At 38.0% G+C, this 13,572-nt stretch overlaps 1 protein-coding gene across 5 annotated transcripts in view; it reads left to right on the top strand.

Moving 5' to 3' along the window:
* Positions 1 to 13,572, top strand: part of CYP20A1 (cytochrome P450 family 20 subfamily A member 1) — a 77,747-nt gene that overhangs the window by 13,565 nt on the left and 50,610 nt on the right. The gene's annotated exons all lie outside the window — the stretch shown is intronic.

Raw genomic sequence — 13,572 nt, 5'->3', positions numbered from 1 at the left:
TGAGTCATATGGTAGTTCTATTTTTAGTTTTTTAAGGAACCTCCATACTGTTCTCCATAGTGGCTGTACCAATTTACATTCCCACCAACAGTGCAAGAGGGTTCCCTTTTCTCCACACCCTCTCCAGCATTTGTTGTTTGTAGATTTTCTGATGATGCCCATTCTAACTGGTGTGAGGTGATACATCACTGTAGTTTTGATTTGCATTTCTCTAATAATTAGTGTAAAAGTCATGAAAAATTTAAATAAAAATAGAATAGTATAATGAATATCCGTATTCTCATCACCAAACTTTAACAGTTAGCAAACTAGACGTAATCTTACTTTATCTATACCCCGACTTACCTGCCCTGTTTTCTCTCTGGATTATTTTTAAACAGATTCCAGACATCGTACAGGTGAGGACATACTTTTTCAAGGGCTTAAGAGTATTTAGCATGTAATAGCTACTTGGTCAGGTTTCTTTTCTTTTCCTTCTCACCTTCTGTAACTTTGTTCATTCCTCCTAAAAATGTTCAGACTGCTCATTATAAGACTTTTGTGACTTTTTTGAGTTGTAGAATAACTGATAAATCTTAAGAGGATGCCATTTTGACTCATCCTACAGTATCTACTTTTAAAAAATTACATTCAGTAAATGCTTAATGCCATATTTTCCTTATTCTTCAATTCTGTTTGAAACTAACACTTTTCATTCAAGATTTGAGGCTGGCTTGTTGAGTTTACCAGAAGCATTAATTAACATGTTGGCTCCTCTGCACAGTTTTGCTTCCAAAAACTAAGCAAACAAGGCCTTTAACCATGGCCAGCTGCTGATTAGTCTTTCTCCTTTCCAGTTCCTATTTCTAACTGATAGCCATTATTCACAGGGCCATCAGGACATCTGTATATCAAATTTCCACCTTCTCATTATTGTCAGTACTGTTTGGTTTGGTTTTGTTTTAAATATTTATTTATTTGGCTGTGCCAGGTCTTAGTTGTGGCACACGAGATCTTCATTGTAGCGTGCGGGACCTTTAGTTGCAGCATGCGGGATCTTTAGTTGTGGCATGCAGAATCTAGTTCCCTGACCAGGGATTGAACCCAGGCCCCCTACGTTGGGAGTGCGGAGTCTTAACCACTGGACCACCAGGGAAGTCCCAGTCAGTACTGTGTTGTATCATCATGTTCTCTGGACCTCTCAGGCTGCCTGCTTGGGTTGTCATAGCTGGTCCTGTCACACCTGAATGTCCTACCTGAAAGCAGTTATGTTGCCTCTGTCTAAGCATTCACCAGTCAGAACCTTTCTTTCTGTTCTGTTTAAACACCTAACATTTGTCTGTAAGAATCTTTGTATTTAATTGTATAGCTCCAGGGAATTTTACCTAGTTCTCTTTGCTTTGCGTTCAGTGATTATGCTTTTCAGTAATCTTTATTGTTAAAAGCCTTAATTAGTCTTTCTTCTCTGCTTCAAGCTAAGTAATTCTAGCTTCTTTAATCTTTAATCGTAGGCTCTCTTTCCCAAATTTTCAATCTTTTTTGTCCTTGCTCTGTATTGCGTTTTTTTCTCCTCCTGTCTGATCAACGGCAAATCAAAGTGGAAAATTATTTACCAGTTTTCACATTTCTTGCCATCATATTTTCAAGCTTTGGTTCACAGACTGGGTCCATACATGAGAAATGTGTTTCAGGTTTATGTTTTCAACCCCGTAGCACAAGCCAGTTACTTAGCTTACTCATTAGTCAGAAATACCAATTAATATTTAATCAGTAAGAACACGATTGAAGAGAGCTGTAGTCAGAGCATCCTCTTCCTCCCTACTAATCGTTTTTCTTTAAGAGAACAGGGCTGTTTATCAGAGTTACCACTCCAGAATAAGCTGTACTTCATATTGACACAATAAATCTTTTGCCTTTTTTTTTTTTTTAATTTATTTATTTATTTTTGCGGTACGCGGGCCTGTCACTGTTGTGGCCTCTCCTGTTGCGGAGCACAGGCTCCGGATGCGCAGGCTCAGCGGCCATGGCTCACAGACCCAGCCGCTTTGCGGCATGTGGGATCTTCCCGGACCAGGGCACGAACCCGTGTCCCCTGCATTGGCAGGTGGACTCTCAACCACTGCGCCACCAGGGAAGCCCTCTTTTGCCTTTTTTATTTTTATTTTGGTCCAAATCTGAATTCTGTATTCTGACGCTTCTCTAATCCTCTCAAACCTCATCCTGTGAGTTCTGGTTCCTTCTTGCCCTGACCGTCTCTGCTCAAAGGCTGTGTGTAAACGTCCACTTTAGTTCTGTGAGTGTAACTTCTCTCTTCTGTGTGCTTCAGCCCCATATGCTCCTATGACTTTTGGGTTAAACTCTGATTTAAGAAGTATTTTCTGGATTTTAGAATTTATGACAGTTTTCCAGAACCCTCTTAATTGACAGCTTAGTAATAATAGCCAAAATTATTGAACTCATTGGTTTAATACTATCAAGTGAAGCTCATCAACAGATTGTTAGAATTCCCATCTAATACACGTAGTCAAGATTCATAAACTAAAAGAGATTCATATAAGCCTCTAGCAGATGTACTAGATATGTATGTCGAGTAAAAACCTCCATGAATCATTTCCAATATTTGCATTGTTTTGTAGAGTACTGTGCAAAACAAATGGATGAGCAAATCACAACACAGTTCTGTGATACAAATGACAATATTGATAATAAAATTTTTATGCTCATGGCTAAAAAGGGGAAAAAAAAGGCTTTACCAGCATAGGCTGAAAGCATTTCCACAGTTAGTTGCATAATCAGTAATAATCTGGTACTGTGGGGAGATAGTCACAGTTAAAGTCTCTGATAAGTCACAGATTGTCCTAATAGGTTTTTAGGATACCATGTGGGTCCTAAATTTGGACCCAAATGGTCCAAATTTAGGAATACCATTTATAGGTCCAATGTTTAGGAATATCATTTATAGGTCTGTTTGTTTTTTTTTGAACATGTAATATCTCACAGAAGAAAGGTCACCAGAAAACTGACTACCTATCACTTAGAACTGAGGAAATATATACCCTGGATTTCATTTAAAAACCAGCTATGTACAAAAGCTCTTACACATTATTAAGGAAAAGATACAAGCCCCAGTAGAAAAATGGCTAAAGAAGTGAACATGCAGTACATTGTGGAAAACATGTAAATGGCCATTAAATATTTGAAACTTGTTTAAACCCTACCAATAATTAGAACGAAATAAGCCAATTAAAGCAATGTTGAGTTATTTTTTACCTATTAGACTGACAGAGGTTTTGTAAAATGACAACACTTAGTACAGTCCAAAGTATGGGAAATGGACACTTTGAGATTGCTGGTAAGACTGTAAGCTGATACAGGCTTTCTCCAGGGCAGCATGGCCATATAAAGCAAAAGCTTAAAAACTACTTCTTAACTCAGGAATTTCATATCTAAGGAAGTCAAATGGCAATAGATGTATATACAGAGATGGCTGTTGAAGCATTGTTTATTGTAGCAGAAATTGGAAAATACTTAAACGTCCAGTAGTAGAGGATTATTTGAATGATCGTAAATCCGTACAGTGGATTAGAATGAAAACATTAAGGTGGCAAAGACATTTATTTACTGACATGGGGAGATGGTTTGCTAGAGCTAGCACAAACTTGGTGGCTTAAACACAGAAATTTATTGTCTCACAGTTCTGGAGGCTGTTGCCCAAGATCAAGTTGCCAGCAGAGTTGGTTCCTTCTGGGGGCTGTGAGGGAAATCTGTTTTATGCCTCTTTCCTAGCTGCTAGTAGTTTGCTGGTAATCTCTGGCTTGTACACTTATCACCCCAATCTCTGCCTTCATGTTTATAATGAGGTATCCCTGTGTGTGTATATGTTTGTGTGTGTGTTTCAGTGTCCAAATTTCCCCTTTTTATAAGGACACAGTGGTATTGGATTAAGGCCCACCCTAATGTGCATATCTTAAACTGATTATCTGCAAGAACCTATTCCCAAATGAGGTCACATTCACAGGCACTGGGGGTTAAAACTTCAAGATCTTTTGGGGGGGGCACAATTCAACCCATAACAGATGGTAAGTGAAAAAAAACAGTATACAGAACAGTTTGTAGAGTATTAATACATTGTCCAAAGTATACCTTTATGCACACATGTATGTACACATATACATGGATACACATACCTATAGAAAAACATGAAAAGCTCTATTAAAAAAAATGTTATCAGTAATTACTGCTACTGGGTTGAATTTAGGGTGATTTAAATTAATTTCTATATTTTCATTTATTTTTAAGTTATTTATTGTTTTCTACATATTAATTTTCTTTACACTAACCTGTATTACTGTACAAGTCAAAAACAATGAACCAAAAAAAAAAAAACAAAAAAAAAAAACAATGAACTACTCAACTCTCAGTGATAGTCTGAATAGTCATTGAATTTTCATTAGGAGCAAAGCTTAATAATTCATTGACTAATTAAAACCAAAATTCAATAATTTATTTAATTTTCTCTAAGAACAAAGCCTTTTATTCATGGACTTTCTTAGGACTATGTATTTGGTTTCTTTTATTCTTCTGGAAGCTACTCATACGCAGGAGTTGATTTGGGGAGAATGATGTTCCCTGCTGTTGTTTTTGTACTGTTCAGTATCTTTTTTTAATTTAATTTAATTTAATTTTTTAACATCTTTATTGGGGTATAATTGCTTTACAATGGTGTGTTACTTTCTGCTTTATAACAAAGTGAATCAGTTATACATACACATATGTTCCCATATCTCTTCCCTCTTGCGTCACCCTCCCTCCCACCCTCCCTATCCCACCCCTCCAGGCGGTCACAAAGCACCGAGCCGATATCCCTGTGCCATGCGGCTGCTTCCGACTAGCTATCTACCTTACGTTTGTTAGTGTATATATGTCCATGCCTCTCTCTCGCCCTGTCACAGCTCACCCTTCCCCCTCCCCATATCCTCAAGTCCGTTCTCCAGTAGGTCTATGTCTTTATTCCTGTCTTACTCCTAGGTTCTTCATGACATTTTTTTTCTTAAATTCCATATATATGGGTTAGCATATGGTATTTGTCTTTCTCTTTCTGACTTACTTCACTCTGTATGACAGACTCTAGGTCTAGCCACCTCATTACAAATAGCTCAGTTTCATTTCTTTTTATGGCTGAGTAATATTCCATTGTGTATATGTGCCACATCTTCTTTATCCATTCATCTGGTGATGGGCACTTAGGTTGTTTCCATCTCCGGGCTATTGTAAGTAGAGCTGCAGTGAACATTTTGGTACATGACTCTTTTTGAATTTTGGTTTTCTCAGGGTATATGCCCAGTAGTGGGATTGCTGGGTCATATGGTAGTTCTATTTGTAGTTTTTTAAGGAACCTCCATACTGTTCTCCATAGTGGCTAAACCAATTCACATTCCCACCAGCAGTGCAAGAGTGTTCCCTTTTCTCCACACCCTCTCCAGCATTTATTGTTTCTAGATTTTTTGATGATGGCCATTCTGACTAGTGTGAGGTGATATCCCATTGTACTTTTGATTTGCATTTCTCTAATGATTAATGATGTTGAGCATTCTTTCATGTGTTTGTTGGCAGTCTCTATACCTTCTTTGGAGAAATGTCTATTTAGGTCTTCTGCCCATTTTTGGATTGGGTTGTTTGTGTTTTTGTTATTGAGCTGCATGAGCTGCTTGTAAATTTTGGAAATTAATCCTTTGTCAGTTGCTTCATTTGCAAATATTTTCTCCCATTCTGAGGGTTGTCTTTTGGTCTTGTTTATGGTTTCCTTTGCTGTGCAAAAGCTTTGAAGTTTCATTAGGTCCCATTTGTTTATTTTTGTTTTTATTTCCATTTCTCTAGCAGGTGGGTCAAAAAGGATCTTGCTGTGATTTATGTCATAGAGTGCTTTGCCTATGTTTTCCTCTAAGAGTTTGATAGTTTCTGGCCTTACATTTAGGTCTTTAATACATTTTGAGCTTATTTTTATGTATGGTGTTAGAGAGTGATCTAATCTCATACTTTTACATGTAGCTGTCCAGTTTTCCCAGCACCACTTATTGAAGAGGCTGTCCTTTCTCCACTGTACATTCCTGCCTCCTTTATCAAAGATAAGGTGTCCATATGTGCGTGGGTTTATCTCTGGGCTTTCTATCCTGTTCCGTTGATCTATATTTCTGTTTTTGTGCCAGTACCATACTCTGTTGATTACTGTGGCTTTGTAATATAGTCTGAAGTAAGGGACCCTGAATCCTCCAGCTCCATTTTTCGTTCTCAAGATTGCTTTGGCTATTCGGGGTCTTTTGTGTTTCCATACAAACTGGGAAATTTTCTGTTCTAGTTCTGTGAAAAGTGCCAGTGGTAGTTTGATGGGGATTGCATTGAATCTGTAGATTGCTTTGGGTAGTAGAGTCATTTTCACAATGTTGATTCTTCCAATCCAAGAACATGGTGTATCTCTCCATCTATTTGTATCATCTTTAATTTCTTTCATCAGTGTCTTATAATTTTCTGCATACAGGTCTTTTGTCTCCTCAGGTAGGTTTATTCCTAGATATTTTATTCTTTTTGTTGCAGTGGTAAATGGGAGTGTTTTCTTGATTTCACTTTCAGATTTTTCATCATTAGTGTATAGGAATGCCAGAGATTTCTGTGCATTAATTTTTTATCCTGCCACTTTACCAAATTCATTGATTAGCTCTAGTAGTTTTCTGGTAGCATCTTTAGGATTCTCTATGTATAGTATTATGTCATCTGCAAACAGTGACAGCTTTACCTCTTCTTTTCCGATTTGGATTCCTTTTATTTCCTTTTCTTCTCTGATTGCTGTGGCTAAAACTTCCAAAACTATGTTGAATAAGAGTGGTGAGAGTGGGCAACCTTGTCTTGTTCCTGATCTTAGTGGAAATGCTTTTAGTTTTTCACCATTGAGGATGATGTTGGCTGTGGGTTTGTCGTATATGGCCTTTATTCTGTTGAGGTAGTTTCCCTCTCTGCCCACTTTCTGGAGAGTTTTTATCATAAATGGGTGTTGAATTTTGTCAAAAGCTTTTTCTGCATCTATTGAGATGGTCATATGGTTTTTATTCTTCAATTTGTTAATATCGTGTATCACGTTGATTGATTTGTGCATATTGAATCCTCGCATCCCTGGGATAAATCCCACTTGATCATGGTGTATGATCCTTTTAATGTGTTGTTGGATTCTGTTTGCTAGTATTTTGTTGAGGATATTTGCATTTATATTCATCAGTGATATTGGCCTGTAATTTTCTTTTTTTGTGGTATCTTTGTCTGATTTTGGTATCAGGGTGATGGTGGCCTCATAGAATGAGTTTGGGAGTGTTCCTTCCTCTGCAGTTTTTTGGAAGAGTTTGAGAAGGATGGGTGTTAGCTCTTCTCTAAATGTTTGACAGAATTCACCTGTGAAGCCATCTGGTCCTGGACTTTTGTTTGTTGGAAGCTTTTTTTTTTTTTTTGCAGTATGCGGGCCTCTCACTCTTGCGGCCTCTCCCGTTGTGGAGCACCGGCTCCGGACGTGCTGGCTCAGTGGCTGTGGCTCACGGGCCCAGCCACTCCGCGGCATGTGGGATCTTCCTGGACTGGGGCACGAACCCATGTCCTCTGCATCGGCAGGCGGATTCGCACCCACCGTGCCACCAGGGAAGCCCTGTTGGAAGCTTTTTAATTACAGTTTCAATTACATTACTTGTGATTGGTCTGTTCATATGTTCTGTTTCTTCCTGGTTCAGTCTTGGAAGGTTATACCTTTCTAAGAATTTGTCCATTTCTTCCAAGTTGTCCATTTTATTGGCATAAAGTTGCTTGTAGTTGTCTCTTAGGATGCTTTGTATTTCTGTGGTGTCCGTAGTAACTTCTCCTTTTTCGTTTCTAATTTTATTAATTTGAGTCCTCTCCCTCTTTTTCTTGATGAGTCTGGCTAATGGTTTATCAATTTTGTTTATCTTCTCAACCAGTTTTTATTTTTATTGATCTTTGCTATTGTTTTCTTTGTTTTTATTTCATTTATTTCTGCTCTGACCTTTACGATTTCTTTCCTTCTGCTAACTTTGGGTTGTTTGTTCTTCTTTCTCTAGTTCCTTTAGGTGTAACGTTAGATTGTTTGTGATTATTCTTGTTTCTTAAAGTAGGCTTGTATTGCTATAAGTTTCCCTCTTAGAACTGCTTTTGCTACATCCCATAGGTTTTGGATCGTCGTGTTTTCATTGTAATTTGTCTCTAGGTATTTTTTGATTTCCTCTTTGATTTCTTCAGTGATCTCTTGGTTATTTAGTAACATATTGTTTAGCCTCCATGTGTTTGTGTTTATTACGTTTTTTTCCCTGTAATTGATTTCTCGTATCATGGCACTGTGGTCAGAAAAGATGCTTGATATGATTTCAATTTTCTTGAATTTACTGAGGCTTGATTTGTGACCCAAAATGTGATCTATCCTGGAGAATGTTCCGTGTGCACTTGAGAAGAAAGCATAATCTGCTGTTTTTGGATGGAATGTCCTATAAATATTAATTAAGTCCATCTGGTCTGTTGTGTCATTTAAAGCTTGTGTTTCCTTATTAATTTTCTGTTTGGATGATCTGTCCATCGAGGTAAGTGAAGTGTTAAAAGTCCCCCACTATTATTGTGTTTCTGTCGATTTCTTCTTTTATAGCTGTTAGCAGTTGCCTTATGTATGGAGGTGCTCCTATGTTGGGTGCATATATATTTATAATTGTTATATCTTCTTGGATTGATCCCTTGATCATTATGTAGTGTCCTTCCTTGTCTCTTATAACATTTTTTATTTTAAAATCTATTTTATCTAATATGAGTATTGCTACTCCAGCTTTCTTTTGATTTCCATTTGCATGGAATATCTTTTTCCATCCCCTCACTTTCAGTCTGTATGTGTCCCTAGGTCTGAAGTGGGTCTCTTGTAGACAGCATATATATGGGTATTGTTTTTGTATCCATTCAGCGAGCCTGTGTCTTTTGGTTGGAGCATTTAATCCATTCACATTTAAGGTAATTATCGATATGTATGTTCCTATTACCATTTTCTTAATTGTTTTGGATTTGTTTTGTAGGTCCCTTTCTTCTCTGTGTTTCCCACTTAAAGAAGTTCTTTTCGCATTTGCTGTAGAGGTGGTTTGGTGGTGCTGAATTCTCTTAGCTTTTGCTTGTGTGTAAAGCTTTTGATTTCTCTATCAAATCTGAATGAAATCCTTGCCGGGTAGAGTAATCTTGGTTGTAGGTTCTTTCCTTTCATCACTTTAAGTATATCATGCCACTCTCTTCTGGCTTGTAGAGTTTGTGCTGAGAAATCAGCTGTTAACCTTACGGGAGTTCCCCTGTATGTTGTTTGTCGTTTTTCCCTTGCTGCTTTCAGTAATTTTTCGTTGTCTTTAATTTTTGCTTGTTTGATTACTGTGTGTCTTGGCATGTTTCTCCTGGGTTTATCCTGTATGGGACTTTCTGCGCTTCCTGGACTTGGGTGGCTATTTCCTTTCCCATGTTAGGGAAGTTTTCGACTATAATCTCTTCAGTTATTATCTTGGGTCCTTTCTCTCTCTCTTCTCCTTCTGGGATCCCTATAATGTGAATGTTGTTGTGTTTAATGTTGTCCCAGAGTCTCTTAGGCTGTCTTCATTTCCTTTCATTCTTTTTTCTTTATTCTGTTCTGCAGCAGTGATTTCCACCATTCTGTCTTCCAGGTCACTTATCCATTCTTCTGCCTCAGTTATTCTGCTATTGATTCCTTCGAGTGTAGTTTTCATTTCAATTATTTTATTGTTCATCTCTGTTTGTTCTTGAATTCTTCTAGGTCTTTGTTAAACATTTCTTGCATCTTCTCTATCTTTGCCTCCATTCTTTTTCTGAGGTCCTGGATCATCTTCAGTATCATTATTCTGAATTCTTTTTCTGGAAGGTTGCCTATCTCCACTTCATTTAGTTGTTTTTTCTGGGGTTTTATCTTGTTCCTTCATCTGGTACCTAGCCCTCTGCCTTTTCATGTTGTTTATCTTTCTGTGAATGTGGTTTTTTTCCACAGGCTGCAGGGTTGTAGTTCTTCTTGCTTCTGCTGTCTGCCCTCTGGTGGATGAGGCTATCTCAGAGGCTTGTGCAAGGTCCCTGATGGGAGGGACTTGTCATTATGATTTTGATTTGCATTTTCCTGATGGTGAATAAAATTAAGCATTTTTTCATTTGTTTATTTACCAGTTGGATAGTCACTCTGGTGTAGTGCTATTTCAAGTCTTTTGCCCATTTTTCTTTTGGGTTTTCTCTCTTTGTATTGATTTTTAAGAGGTTTTTAAAAATTCTGAATTTAAGAACTTTATTAGATGCATGTGTGTGTGCATATATATTATATACGTGTATATCTCAAGTATCTTCTACTGTGGCTTGATTTTATAGGATCTTAAGCTTGTCTTTTGATGAACAGATACTAATTTTAGTGTAGTCTAACTTATTTTTTTTGCCTTTATGTTTACTGCATTTTAAATCTTACGTGAGAAATCTTTATTTAACTTAATGTCATGAATATATTCATCTAAGTTTTGTTCTGGTAGTTTTACTGTTTACCTTTCAAACTTAGATCTGTAATCTATTTAGTGTTTATTATTGTGTAAAGAATGAGGAAAGGGGTTAACATTCCTTTTTTTCCCATATGGTTATCCAGTTGACCCAGCATAACATTGAAAAGATCATCCTTTTTCCATTGTACTGTAATGTTACCTTTGTCAAAACCAAGTAACTGTGTAGGTCACTTGATGTATGTAAAGTTACCTTTACATATTGTTGACTGGGGAAAAACGCACAATCTAAAAGTTGTGAGTTATATTTTATTCAGGGACCTTACTGAGAAAAATAGCCTGGGAAACAGCCTCTCAGATGGCTCTGAGGAACTGTTCTGAAGAGGTAAGGGAGGAGCCAGGATATATTCCTATATATTCTGAGAAAAAAAAACTGTGTAGTCAAACATCAGAAGACTACTGCTAATGGCAAAAACCAGATATCTGAAATTAGTGATTTTAGTGCTTTTCTATGTATGAGAAGATGTAAGAGTCTGGACTTATTGAAATTATTCCTTAGATATACATCTTACATATCTAGGGCCTGTATCCTGTTTTTCTCCATTCTGAATCCCTTCAGGGTGCACCATGTGGGGAGGAGGGGCAGCAGTGGCTGATGGCATGATGGTGGCAACATTTGTTGTTTACTGGAATGGTAGGCAACATTCTTTGTCCACAATATTATGGAATTTTCCAATCCATGAATATGGAAGAATACCCTCCCACTTTTTGGTCTTTAGCTTTTCTCAATAATTTTTTCTCTTTTCAGTGTAGAGATCTTGTACATCTTTTATTAAATTTACTCCTATTTAGTGGTATTTTAAAAATGCTATCATAAATGCTACAGTTTTTAAATTTCATTGTTTGTTACTTATATATACAGTTGATTTGTGCGTATTGACCTTGTAGTCATTAACCTTGCCAAATTTCCTTATTAAGTCTAATGGTTTATCATGATATCCGAGATTAGTGACAGTTTTATTCTTTTCCAATCCTAATACCTTTCATTTCTTTTCATGCTTTATTGCCAGTTATTCTGTTATACATATATATTTTAAAATATTTATTTATTTATTTTTGGCTGTGTCAGGTCTTAGTTGCGGCACATGGAATCTTCTGTTGTGGTGCTTGGCCTTCTCTCTAATTGTGGCTCAGCAGCTCTCTAGTTGTGTTGCACGGGTTCCAGAGCGCGTGGGCTCTGTAGTTGTGACATGCAGTCTTAGTTGCACCGTGGCATGTGAGATGTTAGTTCCCTGACCTGGGATCGAACCTGCGTCCCCTGCATTGGAAGGTGAATTCTCAACCACTGGACCACTAGGGAAGTACCTCTGTTATATTTTTAATGTCATTAGCCTCATTAGTACCTTCTCTCTCTTCTTCTTGATTCGTGTTTCTTAAAGTGTTTATCAGTGTGGGTCCAGTCGGGAGAGATAAAGCACACAATTATTTAAATAGGGAAAGTTTAATATAAAGAATTATTAACTACAACAGGGGATTTGGAGTAATGAGAGATTAGCTAGTCGGAAGTAAAGATAACTCTAAAGAATACCAGAATAGCTGGTAAAAGGAGCAGTCACCAACTCTAGGGCTGAGACAGAGCACCCAAGGAAGATCCCATGCTCCCATGACTGATATCCAGACTCTGCCGGAGGGGCACACCTGTGGATGGCAATCTTGAAATCAGATTCTTCACCTTCCTTAGAGTTTGTTCTTGCTCTCTGTTGTGGATTATTGTTGTTCACTTGCTTAGTCTTTTCTAAACTGTTTTTGTAAAGTCTGTATTCTTTGTCATGTGTGGCCACTGAAGCATCTGTTCTGTTAGCTTAATGCTCAGCTGGTGTTTCGACAGATTTTACCTTAAACACTTGAAGCTTACAAAAGAAAATTAAAAAAGCTCTCCCAGTGTTTGCAGATTGGCTTTGTGTTGGAGTCCTCCTTTAACACTTATCCAGGTTTTATACAGCTCTGCCTTTGTTCTCACTTTCTGCTTGTATGGAGCCAGAAGACCCCAGATGTGAAAGCCTAGTCTTCTCAGACCTTTTCTGAGCATGTATCCTGGTCTTGGGCATGTGCATGACTTTCTTAATTCCCTGGTATTTGCAGAAGCTTTTAAAAGCTCCCATTCCCACATTTATCTCTTCTCCCAACCCCTTCCTTCCCTGGCTTCTTGGTCTTTTCATTGCTTGTCCCAGCTGTTGTTTCATGCCCCAGCTTTTGCAGCCAATACCTGCACCTTTAAATGTTTTCGGCAGAAGCCACCTAGGAACCTGTCCTAGCTCTGGAAATGCTCAGAGTTGGGCCAAACAAGGGCAGCCTTTGCACCAGTCCTTGATGGGAGTTGCCAGACAGGTTGAGACCCACAGCCACAATTTTTTGACCAAAGTGTCTGTATCGCTTCCTAGCAATTTGCACCAGGAGTATGGGCTGCTGTTCTCTTAGCTGCTGCCTCTCTGGGATATGGGAATTACAGGCAGGCTGTTTAAAATGTCACAGTGCTTTCTTACCACAAAGCAACAGCTTCTTTCTTCATCAAGGCTTCCCCTGGTTGTTGTAAGTCTTTGGCTGTATTCCAGAGTTTTTCAGAAGTTGATTTTGACAGTTTGGACCAGCTCATTACATGCTTTTGGGGAGGGTTAGAGTCTTGGGATTCCCTGTCCTCCATTTTCAGTGACCATTTTGATGACCAGTGGTGATGGTGCTTTTAATAGAGCTCTGTTTTCTGCAGTGCTGTTGACTTTTGGCTACTGTTGAGCTGGGGAGAGAAGGAAAATGAAATAACCTTAAGACCCCACTATCTTACCAAGGTTTAGTTGTTCCTGTTGAATAGACACTTCTCAGTGGGTACTGGGTTTTGGTTAATTGCCAAAGTGCTGGAATGGTTGATGTTAGTTGTTTAGTTGTTTCGCACGTATTTTCACTGTTTTAGAGGGAGACTGAGATCACCAAAGTCCTCACTCCACCATTGTGGAAGTCAGTCTGTCTTCTGGAACATTTTTATTTTTAA

Source organism: Tursiops truncatus, chromosome 7 (assembly GCF_011762595.2).
Source record: "Tursiops truncatus isolate mTurTru1 chromosome 7, mTurTru1.mat.Y, whole genome shotgun sequence".
Lineage (NCBI taxonomy): Eukaryota > Metazoa > Chordata > Mammalia > Artiodactyla > Delphinidae > Tursiops > Tursiops truncatus.
Note: the sequence above shows the minus strand (reverse complement) of the source record. Positions and strands in the feature narration are given on the sequence as shown.